This window comes from Protopterus annectens, chromosome 5.part1 (genome assembly GCF_019279795.1).
Source record: "Protopterus annectens isolate FY-2018-M chromosome 5.part1, PAN1.0, whole genome shotgun sequence".
In the NCBI taxonomy this organism is placed as follows: domain Eukaryota; kingdom Metazoa; phylum Chordata; order Ceratodontiformes; family Protopteridae; genus Protopterus; species Protopterus annectens.
In genome coordinates this window covers 551,271,349-551,286,525 of record NC_056736.1, presented here as the reverse complement: position 1 = coordinate 551,286,525, position 15,177 = coordinate 551,271,349, and positions in this window count along the sequence as shown.

Below are 15,177 nucleotides of genomic sequence, written 5' to 3'. Positions count from 1 at the left end.
TTGCTCAAACCCCACCCCACTTTTACCAGTGCAATTTGGCTGTATTATCAGGTCTCCCTTCTTGGTCTAGCTGTGAGAATGCGTTGTCTCAGCAGGGCATCTGTGTATGCCTATCCACTTGCTCTAACGGACATTTGCCAGACCATCTTTTCCTCGAGTAGTTTCAATGTCCCTGCCTGGTAAATGGTGCCACATGGAACTCCCTATGTAGCCCATAGTCTACCACTACAATTTAAATAGCCTAACTTCTTGGCCTGCCTCTAGGACTTGGGTGGAAAATGCAAACTTACAAGTTGTGATTGTCAGTACATATCAAATGCCCCATGCTAGCATTTCCCACTCACTACTCCCCTGGGTCTTCTGTGTAACATGTACATAGGAATTAGTCAGTAGATTGATTATTCCCCAAACTTTGGTTTAGTTTAATTTTGGTGGTTTATTTTGTGATTTCTGCTCGCTACATCCCCGGGCCATATGTTTGAAAATTACAATTACAAGCAGTGTGTTGACTGATTATTTTCCACACTTTGGTTGTAACTTTGGGGTTTTTTAGAGCACCACTTGCATGCCACTCATATATTTTGTGCAGGCGATCCCTGCTCGCTACGTCCTTGGGTTTTCTGCATTTAATTAACAGAATGTAATATGTGTGGGTGTTCTCTGCAACACTATCTCCATTCTGCTCAAATCAGGATCCCTGTTTCCTTTTATGTGATTATAGGGAAGGCAAGCTATCCTGTTGTTAGACTAGTAGTAGGTCGTGGAATACACCATTTTTCCTGCCATTTTTGTATTACTTTGAGTAAGGCTTGGTCAGGCATGGCATTTTTAGATTATCTGAGTAATTGAGCAACAGATACCGAGCCGTGACTGCATTCGCCGATCATTTACTATTACCACATTAGTATCTGCTGCATAATGTACCTACTGTTGTTGCCTCTACATTGTTTTAAATATTCAGCACTATGTGATGCTTATATGTATATCTGCTGCACTTATATTTAACCGTGGTATTTATATAAGTGTGCTCTATGTCATATTGAGTTAATCTGGGACACTTATATGGTATTTTATCTGTACAACCTTGCATATCACAGTATATTAGCAGCTCAAACCTACTCCTCTCAGATAGTGCTCTGCATGCTCACCTTTATCTCCTGCTGTTACCAACCTCCCTTCCTAATGTACTTGCATTCTTCTCTCCCCACCTACACTTTCTCATGCTCATGCTCATGCCTATTCTAGCCTCCAGCCTCTCCCTCTATCTCTCCTGATTTCCTAGCTTGTTCTTTAAGTATTACTTTTGCCTCCCCTCTCTCTTATTAAATTACTAAACAGGTTTTTTTCTCCATTACAGCTTACTACATCTTGCCCTCCCATTCTCCCAAGGAGTTTCCCCCTCTCACCACCTGGAACTTTTCGACCCATGACAACCAAATAAAACCAAAAGGGTTCCTAAAACAGAAGGATAAGAATCCTGCTGCTGCTTAACGTTATACCAGTGTACATGCTTCAGCTTTCGTGTCTTTTCTCTGCTTTTGTAGTCTTCCTAGGGTTGTGCCCCTCCATGTGTTGCTAGCAGCCTGCCCCCATTCACCATATTCTCCCTCTTCTCTCTTCAGCTGCATTTTACCTAGGTCTGCCACTAGGTGGCAGTGTAAAATCTTCCTTCCCTGCCATAACCTCCAGTGCTCTAGGTTTGAGTTAGGCTTTCCCCCTCTATACTTAGTGTTTAATATTCACTCTGTAGCTCACTCTCTGCATTGGTTACAGTCCACTTTTACCCCAATAACCATTGTATTCCAGCCTTCCCTTACCTGTGCTGTCTTATTTCCTTACTGCTAGACTTCCAGTTTCACTGATTGTTCCTGTAGACTTCCTCCTCTCTCAGCTCTTCCCTCTCCATTCGCCCTGTGGGCTCACTCCACTCCCCTACCCTGCCCCCAATTCTCACCTGCCCCAGCACATCTACATTTATAGCTCACTAACCACTCCCACCTATAACCTGCCTATCAGACTAGGTCCCTCCCTCCCTCCACACCCTATCCCTATCCTCAGCCTGTTGTCTTACATCCACCCACTGCCCACTGCTTCACTCATCCTCCACCCTGCAATATCCCTGTTTATACATCCTCTCACAAACTATTGTAACTACACTTCTCATATTTATTAACTGTCTATCATCCTACATATCCCTCTGACTTAACTGACATCTATCACCTATCATGCAAACAAAAGCTGCTTATGCTCTACTACCCTTATTTCAAAGCCTAATCCTCTTCTACCTACTCTATTATACTAGTCTCCCAGACTTTCTGTACTCTCCTCCCTTTCACACAACTGCAATATACATTAAAAAAGACTCTCCCTCTTCTACCCAAGCCTCCTCCACCTCTACAAACATAATCAATCTTTCCTATTTCAAAGGAAGCTCTTCCCTACTCCTAGTAAACCACTTCCCATACCCACAAAGCTAACCTCATTAGGTTCCAATACCCACACCTGTGACCCATTAGAACATAGATACATATCCATTCTCTACTCAAAATTAGTCACCCTCCTCCTCTACTCTGGAGACATACACCCTAACCCAGGGCCTTCTCACAACTCCACCTCCAAACCAAATTCACATAGCTCTCCCCTCCCCAACAAATCTCTTCTCCTTGCTACACACAATGGCAGAAGCCCTTATAATAAAATATCTGCCTTTCATGCCTGGTTTTCCCATAACAAACCTGATATTCTCTCTATCACAGAAGCCTGGTTAAAACCACACATAGAAGATACAGAAATAAAGCCCCCAACTATAAACCTATAAGAAGTGACAGAGCCCAAAAGAAAGGTAGAAAAGTAGCCTTACTTTTAGGTTCATAGGTTCATAGGTTTATAGGTAGGTACTAGGCTATCTGCCTGAGGGCATTTATAAGCCTAGCCAGAGTGTTTCGGCTTTTGCCGCCCCATTGATTAATTAACTGACCCTCTGTCAAGCAGAGCCAATGAAGTGATCCCAGGGGTGTATTTTCTGTTACCCATCCACTCATCAAGGTTTTTCTTGAAGAGTGTTAGTGAGGGGCTCTGCCTGGTGTAGATAGGAATTTTGTTTCAAAGCATGGGGAGTCTCTGTGACAGGAATCTATCCCTCCAGCATGTTCTATTTATTGTTGCAGCAAGGTTTAGCTTACTAGAGTGTGTGACTCACAGTGACTTGGATTTCTTTAGGTTGAGCATGCCCATCAATTCGGAGTTGGACATGGCTTTGTAAGTCAGGCAGAGATCACCTCTGAGTAAGCGATATGCCACTGAGTACAGCCGGAGTTATATCAGTCGGTCTGCATAGGACATAAGTAATCCTCTTCATGATGTACTTTTGTGGTCTTTCCAGCCATTGGAAATGTCTTGGGAGGTACATCCCAAATGGGGCATTGTACTCTATGATGGGTCTGATAAGTGATGAGTAGAGAGGCACTATAACCTCTTTATTTCTAGATGTGAACCCTTTAGTAATTAGATAGGCCACACAGAAGGATTTCCTAACTACTTTGGCAATATGATTGTTAAAGGAGAGATTACTATCTACCTGGGTCCCCAGATCTCTTATTACCCCTTCTGTATTAAGGGGGCTGCCACCTATGTGATAATTTGTGGGTGATTTGTTTTTCCCAAATCGGATGACTGCATTTTTTGGCATTTAGCTTGAGGCCATGACTTTGACACCAGTTGTCCTTCTCAGTAAGGCCATTATGGAGGATGTCTATGTCAGCCGGAGAGTCAATTATTGCTCCCAGTTTGCAGTCATTGGCGAACTTGGTTAGCCATGGTCCTCCTGTGCTTGCCTGTACTTCTGAGAAGTATATGCCGAACAGTAGGGGTCCCAGGACCGAGCCTTGTGGGTCACCACTTGTGACGGGTTTAGAGTCGGACCTGTAGCCTGCTATTCTTACCACGTGAGTTCTGTTTGTAAGCCAGTTGGCAACCCATCTTGTGACGTAGGGGTTTATGTTCAGGCTGGTGAGTTTTCTAAAATACCTGAGTGAGGAATGGTGTCAAATGCCTTGGCGAGGTCAAGGTAGGCTGTGTGAACCACCTTTCCCTCATATATGGCCCTGATGACTGTCTCAAAGAAGTCAACCAGGTTTAGTAGGCATTATCTGCCCTTAACAAAGCTGAACTGGGTCAGGTCAAGTGTTTGGAGGTTCCCAATGTCTTTGTTAATGAGTTCCATGATGATGTGCTCCATAGCCTTGCAGATCAGGCTAGTCAGGCTTATGGGGCGATAGTTACCAAGGTCAGTTGTGGCCCCTCCTTTGTGGAGTGGAATAACCGTTGCTGTGCACTATTCTATGGGCACATGGCCTGTGGGGAGGCTGAGGTTGAACAGCATGTTTAGGTGGGGGGGTTAGTTTGTTCTGTAGTTCGTGCAAGACACATCCTGGGATACCATCTGGCCCCATTGATGCTGCATTTTTGGCTTTTGAAAGGACTGTTTTCACCTGTGCATCTGTGATTTCCAGGTCACTGCACTTTTCTGGTATTGTTGTGAGCCCTTTTGTAGGTGAGGGGGGGTGAAGTTTGCACTGAATGTATCTGCCAGGATGTTGGCAATATCAGTAGGTTCAGTATATTTTGTGCTATTTTGCACTAGCTCAGAGCATATCTGTGAGATGCCACTTAGATTCTTGACATAGCTAAAGAAGGCTTTGTGGTTATCTTTTGAATCCCTGGCTATTTTTCCTTCAAAGTTAGCCTTGGATGATTTTATGAGGTACCTTAGTTTCTTACTGATACTGATCAGGGATGTCTTTCCTTCTTGGGATTTACTTTTTTTCTGAAGTAGTTTCCTCCTTTTATTGTATAACCTGTTCATGGCATGGGTCCACCAGACTGGTTTCATTCTCTTAGGGGAATGAGTCTTGGTTTTGCTAGGGATGGCATGATCTATGCATCATTGTAAGTGCTCATAGAGTGCATTTGTAAAGGATTCTGCATCTTGGGCAGCATTATCCTTTAGTGTGAGGACTGTGAAACTTACCACCTCTGTTTTAAGTAAGGTGAAGTTTGCTTTAGAAAAGTTTTTCACTGTGGTTACCTTGGTTGGGGGTGGTGGTGGAGTGTGGACATCCAGAGTGATTAGTTTATGGTCTGATCTAACCAGTGACAGGCTGACCTCTGGTGTGGAACACCTGTTGCCCATGTTGGTGATGACCAGGTCCGATATGTTTTCACCTGTGGTAGGGGAGTTTACCCGCTGATCCAGGGCATATGAGTTAATAAATTCCAGGAAGCGCTGAGCCTGGAAGTTTGTACTCAAGTAGTTTTCCCAGTTAATGGTAAGGTAATTGAAATTGCCCAATATCAGGGTGTTCAGTAGGATCTTCATGTTTTCCAGTGTCTCCAGAAAGGCAGACTGGTGGTCCTGGGTCATGGAGGGTGATCTGTAGCAGGCCACAATTTGCATTTCAGATTTGCCCGATGTTAGTTGCACATGGATGATCTCAGAGGTATCATGCTGCACCACTAACTTGGAGGTGTAGGTATCCTTGATGAATATTGATACACCCCCTCCTTTTGTGTTTCAGTCCGTGTTCTGTGGCGGAAATGTGTGGTATGAGTTGTAGTCCGGTAGTGCTGGAGCGCTCTCTGGAGCCTTGAACCAGGTTTCAGTTACTGCACAGATGTCGACATTCTCCATACTGAGGAGTGCTTCGAGCGCATGCATTTTTAAATTTAAACTCCTGGTGTTGAGTAGCATAACCCTCATTTTTTTTATTTGTGCTGTTTATGGAGGTGGATTTGACTTTTGAGCCTTGCCTAAAAAAGGAACTATGGGGGCAGCAAAAGCCTTGGCCAGTATTCAAAAGCCTAGGGGTGACAGGTGCAAGCCATCTCTTGTGAAGCAACATGGCTTGTCGAGCATGTCGTCCCAGGCTGACAGACACTGGATCCCCTTTGAATGACACCAGCAGCTTAGCAAATTGTTAAAATTGATCATTTTTTCTTTATACTGAGGTATCATTCTTGGTGAGGGCAGGATGCTACTTAGGGTCAGGGTCATACCCACCTGGGCTACATGATCAGAGAGCTCTTCCATGTTTCTTTTCATGTAGCCCAGGGAGGTACTTCTCAGGTCATTCACACCAACATGAACAATGACAGAGTCATATTTGTACTTGTTTTGGAGTGACCTGAGTGCTTGTGTTATGTGGTGGATTCTGGTTCCCGACAGGCAGCTAAAAGTAAACTTCTCCTTGTCCAGCCTACTGAGTGGGACGTCAGTGTGCCTGACTATAGATTCACCTATTACTAGTGTGTTAGGTATGTTATTTCGCCTTAAGGGCTGTGACTGTGCGGCACATTAATTTTGTGTTTTATGTGTTCTCTGGTTTGTGACGGGAGGTGCAGGTTTTTTGGGTGTCTGCTTTGGAGCTCTCGGATGCTTTTGCTGGTTTTTATTTAGAGCTTCTGTGTATGATTTAGTGTATTTATGTGTATTTCTTGCCAGTGCTGGTTTAGTAGGTCTATGTGAGGGTGGAAGTGTGGTGCAAGTGTTAACCTTCTCCTCATGACTGTCTGTTCCAGTCTTGGGTGGAGAGATCGTAGTCTCTAGTTTGGCTGTATAATTGCATATCTCGCATATGTTAGTGTTTTGTGGTAGGAGGAGAGGGTTGTCTGTGTACATGAGGCAGTTGTAACATTGCCTCAGGATACCCAGGTTCACCAGCTGGACTGGAGAGTACACCTGAAGTTGCCCTTTGTTCAAGCCTGAATAGTAGGGTGAGCTGCTTAGTCGCTTGGTTGGTGAGGGGTGGATAAAGAGTCTTGTCCTGCTGGGCAATCAAGTGTTGGGGTTTATTAGTGCTTGCTATTAGGTCTGAGCAAGTGCTGGACTGTAGGATGCTTTTTGAGTGCTTAAGTTGAGAGACTAGTTTCAAGGGAAAAACTGAAGAGGAGACTTAGTGGAGCTGGGAATAATTTAACTGTAGCTAACTGGTGATGCCCGGCACACAAAACCGTGCAAACCTGGTTTTTAAACTACTAACTTCTGGGCTGGAACCACTCCTCCAGGGACAGATGGTTGCTCAAAGTACCCCTCTATCACAGGTGAACAGAGAAATTTCCCTCTATCCAAGTGAGGTATGGGCAACTCAGAAACCTGTAACACAGCCCTGAATTCAGCACTAGCCTTTTCTCCTCCTCCTTAACAGTGACACCCTATACTAAGCCCATACCCTCATTTGACACAGCCGAGCTAACACTCGCCCTTCTCAAAGTAAACAACAATAAAACTTTATTGTACATACCACCTGGTAACAATATCCCTAATCTGGAAGATATTCTTGCCTGGTTCACTTCCAACTTAAACAATGAGACAATAATCCTAGGTGATGTCAACATTAACTGGTCTTCAATTGACTCATCGACCCCTGTTCAAAGCATCAACCTAAATCAATTAACTCAGCTAACCAAAACCCCTACTCGACCAAATAAAGATTACACGTCAGGTAGTATCCTTGACTGGATACTAGCCTCTCACCCAAACCGAATTTCTGATAATGGTACTCTCCCTGACCTCCTTAGTGACCATCTCCCTGCCTACATACACCATTCCCCTTCCACCCTCCTCCTTCAGCGTGGACACATTTCTACCCACAATATGCAAAACTTCAACCCCCTATTTTTCTCTAATGCCTTAAACAGATAGAATGGAACCCTCTAAAGTCCCTCCCTTTAGATGCTGCTGTCTCACTTTTCAATAGAATCTTCACTGATATACTTAACCTCTTCACCCCCTGTAGAACCAAAAGGCTCAGATCCAAAACAGCCCCCTGGCTAACTAAGGACATAAAATTACTTATGCATCACCGAGACAAAACCTGGAAATACTATCAAAAATGCAAAACTCCCAACTCTCTTGCCGAATACAAGCAACTGCAAAATCAAGTAAAAAAAAAACAAATAGCCACTGACCGTAAATCCTACTACCTTAAACATCAAAATAATCATAAAACCAACCCCAAAAAGTTTTGGAGTAGTATTGCAACAATACTACCTCCAGGTAAAAAAAGAACCCCTTGCCCTGACCCAGATACCCCTGACCTCCATCTAGCTACCCAATTCAACTCCTTTTTCTTTGACTCCATGGGAAAACTCACCTCCTCTTTCCCTAGCAATATCCCCCCAACATAACTGAAACCAAAAATTCAACCCCCAATAACTATGAGTCCCCACATTTACTCTCAAATCCATTCCTACCCACCTGCTAAAGTTAAAACCTTGCTTTAATGCCCCAGATGATATTCCATCCAACTTTCTCAAACTAGCTGCTGATGGCATAGCCCTTCCAATCAGCATCCTAATCAATTGCACCATTCATGAGTCCTACGTACCACATCTCTGGAAAAAAGCCTTCATCATCCCCCTCCACAAAGGAGATAACTGTTCAGTCTCCATCTTTTGCCCTATTGATATCCTATCCCCTATCTCTAAGATACTCGAAAAATGTATTCACCTCCAACTATTACACTACCTACTGGACAACCAACTACTACCTCCTACCCCACATTGGTTTAGACCAGCACATAGCACCACCACTGCCCTCCTTTCCTTCCTTGAAATCATCAACTCTGCTCGTGACTCTGGTAACATAGTTTCTACCCTCCTCCTTGACTTATCCAAAGCTTCCAACACTGTCTCACATGGCTTCTGCTTTCTATACTCTCCCATCTTAATCTCTCCTCCTCTTCTATCAAATGGGTCACCAGCTAACTTTCAGCCAGGTAACAAGCTGTAAAATGGAACTACTGTACTTCCTCTTTCCTTCACACTCCAACAGGAGTACACTAAGTCTCTATTCTGGGTCCCTTGCTATTTAACATTTTTATCAATGATTTCCACCAAAATATCCCCAATGCTAAACTGGTACAATACACAGATGATTCCACCTATCATCTGCTCTGCCAAAACTCTTCCCTTATTAATAAACCTTACTCAAGAGGCCTTCTCTTCCACTGAGTCCTGGATGCCTCTAAATCCAAAATAATGATCTTTACCCCTTCTAGACATACTGCTGTTGACAAATCATCCTTCTCTATAATCAGTCTAAACAAAACACCTATTGAAATAGTTCCCCATACAAAACTTCTGGGCATCGTTATTGATGACTAGCTAAAGTTTGACATCCACCTACAAACCAATTAAAAAAAACTTATCAAAAACTTGGGATGCTTTATTGACACAGATGCTACCTTTCTCTGTCTTCTAGACAACTCCTATCTACCACTTACCTCCTACCCTCCCTTTTGTATGGAGCTCCACTACTCACTAATCTCCACTCAACTTTAAAATCTAAACTTTCCTCATGCTATAATAAAATTTCCAAGTTTTCCACAGGATCCAAATCCTCCACTCATCATCATAACTCTCTCCATGCTCTAAATTGGTTGGAACTTCCAGGCTACCTAAATTTCATTCAACTAACACCAGCACACAAGCTGATTTTTCAACCCTCTAACTGTCCATCACTCTTCTCTTCTTTAAAACTTCACCAGCCACACAGAACACTTAGATCCCACAAATCAGAACCTCTTGGAACTTTACAAGCCTTTACATGCACCAGGGCAACAACTACTATCATTCTCCCTTGCTACATTATGGAACTCTCTTCCCCCTCACATTAGAACTACCCAGTACACCCCTTCCTTTAAAACCCTACTCCACTCTCACCTCTCCTCTCTCTTGGAGTACTCCTGTACCCATCCTACCTGAATCCTGATACCTATCCCTATTGTATCCTACTCACAATCTCTGCCACTGCTTCAATTCCTTTGTCTGAAATGTCCTTTGTCTAAAAAGATGTTGTATTAAATGAACATGAATTTATTGCTTTTGTAAATAGCTTATAAGTGATTGACTTAGCTCATATATTTCAGTTTAATGAACATGAATTTATTGTTTTTGTAAATATCTTATAAGTGATTGACTTACCTCATATATTTCAATGTTTTTAACATACTGCCTTTCTGTATATTGAATGTTAAATTACTGCTCTCATATGCTGTACTAATACATTTTATATTGTCTTTCTGTCTGGAGCTTTTCTCCTCGGAACTCCATTGAAATTGGGCTATCTCGGCCCAATGGACTTTCCCGGTTAACAAACTGAAATAAATAAATAAATACCAGTTGTAGTAAGATACCTCCTCAGAAATGAGGACATCAGATGATGTAATATATGCTGCTGTCTAAGTAAGATGTGTTCCAATACAGGATTATATCCACATTGTACATTATCATTGTTCTACCTTAGTGACAACTGTAGGGGGGAACCGGTATGTTTGGGTATACCTAGCATCAAGCAATGTTGTCTGACAAACGGCAACATTGTCTCAAAGCAATTGTAGGGACACATATTGCTTGATTCATTAACATGATGCAATGCTTTCTCGTAACCAAACACATCACAATTGGTAATGCACTTATACCATGGAACGTTCACTGATCCCTGTATTGTGCTGATTTTCTTAGCACTTTCTCAAGTGTTCAAAACCAGCATTGAGTGTCTGTATGCATCTGTGTCCTTAACTGTTCTGCAGGAATGATATCCCTCCCTGTTCTAATGTGTCCATATAGAGTGGCAGTGGCCTCTCCCATCTATTTTTATCAGATAAAACATATGGGCAAATTAAGTACTTCTGATGTCATGACTTGACATAGGTGGAATTCAAAAACTGTGATGACTGTTCCACTGTGGCACATATGATTCATATACTTATTGTTAGTTGGAGGAGTTGTACAGATTGATGTTCAATTCTAGCATAAGGAACTATTCTATGTGAATGTACTGATGTCACACAAAAAACATTACATCACATCAGTATTGTCGCTTGATATGTTGTACAGCACACGAATGTATGTTTAGATTTCATGGCAGCAGAAAATTTGCATTGTAATGTTATGGTGAGATTGCTTCAGTGGAACATGCATTGAGTAGTGTGTTGTACATGAGTGTCCTCCAGTTCTTCACTGTTATTTGTACTAAAATACAAAGAAACCTTCTTTGACCATGGACCATTAATATGATCATAGTCAGTTAATAGCCATCAGTCTGAAACGTGGATATGACATTCATTATCCTTTCTTAATTCACATATTAATTTTGGTTGTTTGTGTCAATAACCATTGGTATTCTTTGGCAGATACAGACAATACACAACTCTGTGGAATAAATCACATCATAGTGTGGTGTTTATATTTTTTCTTATTTCTCTGCCAAATATCTGTGCCAGGCAGGAGTGTCATAGGCAAGGGTATTATGTATGGCACATTCTGTTTCCACATTTGTAAAACCAACACACCTATGTATATCCGTACTCATTTGACTATAAATGTGCATAATCCCTTCAAGTGTAGTCCTCCTCATACAAGTGTTTTGCTTATTTCTGTGATGTATACAGTTAATACACAGCGCAGTGGTAACACTAGTGGCATAGATTAGATTCTTGCAAAAGGGATAATGGCTTATGAGCCATTCTTATTTTCAAATATGTTATATTGACAAAATGCAGACTATGCAAATATCCCCTAATGTATGTATTGTCCTTGCTGTTAACTTGTCATTTTAGTCACATTTATATCTGTTACAATGTTATGTAGTGTAACTCTCACATCCTATACTATCATGTCTGTTTTTATTTACCAGTACTAATTCAGGAAGTGTGACCACCATTAATTATTATTATGACATACATATTGCATGATTCTATGAATACAAACTTGCCTTTGAGACATAAGCACATTTAAATAAATTATCTTAGTACAATTTGAACATTTATCCCCTCTCTAATGTATTTCTGTATAAAAAAGTTCTAAGCTTGTTTCCTGCCTTTTGTGTAACTAATCTAGTCCAGATACAGATTTGCTGTATCCGGGACTGTTTATAAGCTTTTGAGCCCCCCCCCCCAAGTCTTTCTGTGTTGGAGGGAACCCTTCTAGCTTATCAGTGGGAGTGGTAAGCACTAGGTAGCCTATCTACCATAAGGGGAGTGGTTTCTGGCCCAGAAATTGTAGTTTATTGTCCATTTGGCCAGTTTTTCCATCTTTTTCAACTTTCTGGTTTAAAAGCCTGTGTTTGCACTTGTTTCCTGCCTTTCCTGTAACTAGTCTAGTCCAGATACAGATTTGCTGTATCCAGGACTATTTGTAAGCTTCTAAGCCCCCCCAAGCCTTTCTGTATTGGAGGGAAGCCTTCTAGCTTATCAGTGGGAGTGGTAAGCACTAGATAGCCTATCTACCATAAGGGGAGTGGTTTCTAGCCCAGAAATTGTAGTTTATTGTCCGTTTGGGCAGTTTTTCCATCTTTTTCAACTTTTTAGTTTAAATGCCCATGTTTGGGCTTGTTTTCCACCTTTCTTGTAACTAGTCTAGTCCAGATACAGATTTGCTGTATGCAGGACTGTTTGTAAGCTTCTAAGCCCCCCAAGCCTTTCTGTGGTGGAGGGAAGCCTTCAAGCTTATCAGTGGGAGTGGTAGGCACTAGGTAGCCTAGCTACCACAATAGGAGTGGTTTCTGGCACAGAAATTGTAGTTTCTTGGCTGTTTGGGCAGTTTTTCCATCCCTTTCAACTTTCTGGTTTAAAAGCCCGCATTTGTGTGGGTTTGTGCTTGTTTAAGTTCCATGCAGCGGCACCGAGTTGAGGTAAACTATACTGGTGCCAGAAAGTCTTCTCTTCAGTTTTTCTCTTAGATCTCGCTAGTTCTTTCTCTCTTGCACTTTAAATAGTGTAATTACTGTGCACTTAAACAGGTTTTTGTAGCTATTATTGTAGCACACCTGTGCCATAAGCACTAATTATGCTTCACATAAATAGTTCCAGTGCTTAGTAGTTATGCCCACCCATCCTGGCATGATTAAAGGGCAGTTTGCTATGCTTTTTCCTATAAATCTGGTGCACTTGGGCATTCTGAGGCAGTGTAGCAACTGCCTCATGTACAAAGACAACCCTCCCCTCCTACCTCCCAATACTCAGACTTGTGAGAGATGCACTTATATCACCAAAATCAAAGCTTTGCACTCTCCAGCCAAGACAGGATAAGCTGGTCAAGAGGAGAAGGTCAACACCTGCAACACACCACATGGAACACATAGCCCTCCAGAACACCCATTATCACATCTCTCACATAAAACACAAACCACACACCTACCTTTGCAGAGACACTCAATGGAAATTTACCCAAACAGCACAGCCCTAAAAGACAGAAATGCACTTGACCACCACAGCACAGCACAAACTACAGGATACATAGCTCACATGCACAGTGTGCCCCTCAACCTAAGCCCCTAAGGCTAAACACCTTTCCCAATACACTAATCATAGTGACTCAATAGTGAGGCGCACAGATGTCCCACTCACTAGGTTGATTAAGGAGAAGGTAACAGTCAGCTGTCTATCAGATGCCAGAATCTGACACATAACACACGCCCTCAGGTCACTCTACAAGTACAAGTATGACTCTGTCATTGTCCATGTGGGTGTGAATGACATGAGACACACCTCCCTGAGCTACATGGAAAGAGACATGGTGAAGCTCTCAGATTATGTGGTCCAGGCAGGTATGACCCTAGCCCTGAGTAGTATCCTACCATCACTCAAAATGATACTGCAGTAGAAACAAAAAAATGATTGACTTCAACAATTGGATGTGTCATTCTAAGGGGATCCAGTATCTGTCTGCTTGGGATGACATGATTGACAGACCTCAATGCTTTGCCAGAGATGGCCTACATCTGTCACCACTGAGTTTCCAGGTATTGGCTAAGGCTCTTGCCACCCCTATAGTGCTTTTTTTAGACAGTGTTCCAAAGAAAAAAATGACCACTGTAACAGCTACAAATAAATGCAATCTGAGCGTCATGCTGCTCAATGCTAGAAGTCTAAATCTCAAAGTGCACTCACTCAAAGCACTCCTCAAAATGGAGAACATCGACATTTTGCTGTAATGGAGACCTGGTTTAAAGTGGCAGAAAGCACCCTTGTGCTATCAGGCTATAACATCATTCCACACCTATGTGCCCTGCAACATGGACCAAAGCTCCAAAGGCGGTGGTGTCTTCATATTCAAAAAGGATATGCACACCTCCAGACTAGTAGCCCAGCATACCGCATTTGAGATACTTCAGGTACAACTAACATTGGGTAAGATGGTGATCCAGGTCATAGCCTGCTATAGGTCCCCAACCATGTCCCCAGACTCTCACTCCATGTTCCTAAGCACCCTGGAATCTATCAAGGTCCAACCCAACAATCTCTTACTAGGAGAATACAACTACCCCTCCATCAACTGGGAAAACTACTCAAGCACCAATATACCGGCCCAACGCTACTTGGAATTCAACAATTCCAATGCCCTGGACCAGCTCTTTCTGACCCCCACTAGAGGAAGCAACATCCTTGACCTGCTTCTTACCAACATGAGTGACCATTCCTCTGCACCAGTAGTCAATCCCTCCCTGGCAGATCCGTCCATAAACTAATAACCATGGAGATCTACATCTCACTCACACCCCCAGCAAAGGTAACCACCTTGAAAAACTTCTCCAAAGCTGACTTTGGACTCCTAAAAACAGAGGTAGCTAACTTCACAGCACCCATGCGAATGGAAAATAGCTGCATGACTGCCAAATCATACACCAATGCACTGTACGAACATGTACATAAATGCATGGAACTAGCCATACCCAACAGAAGCAACACGCTCACCCCCATACTCTGCACCAGTGGAGTAGAAACATGTTTTTTTTAACTAAAGCAATGCTAGGGGCTGCTGCAGCTCTGCTATATCTGTATGAGCTAGATACTGAGGTCAGTGCTGATGCTGCTGGCAATAGGCCTAGACTGAGAAGGAGAAGAGTGTTCAGGCCCAGGGTAACCTTCCAGGAGCTACATGAGCTGGAGATTGTAGAGCACTACAGGGTGGACAGGGACATACTACAAGAACTCACTGAACTCTGCCACCCTCAACTCAGACCAGAGCCAACAGAGGGGAACCCATCCCAGTGGAAATAAAGGTATGTGTAGCCTTGAGGATACTAGTTGCAGAGAATTTCCAAAGCCCAACTGGGGACATAATGTGGGTCTCACAGGCATCATCATCTAAGTTACTCCACCAGTTCCCGGATGCCAT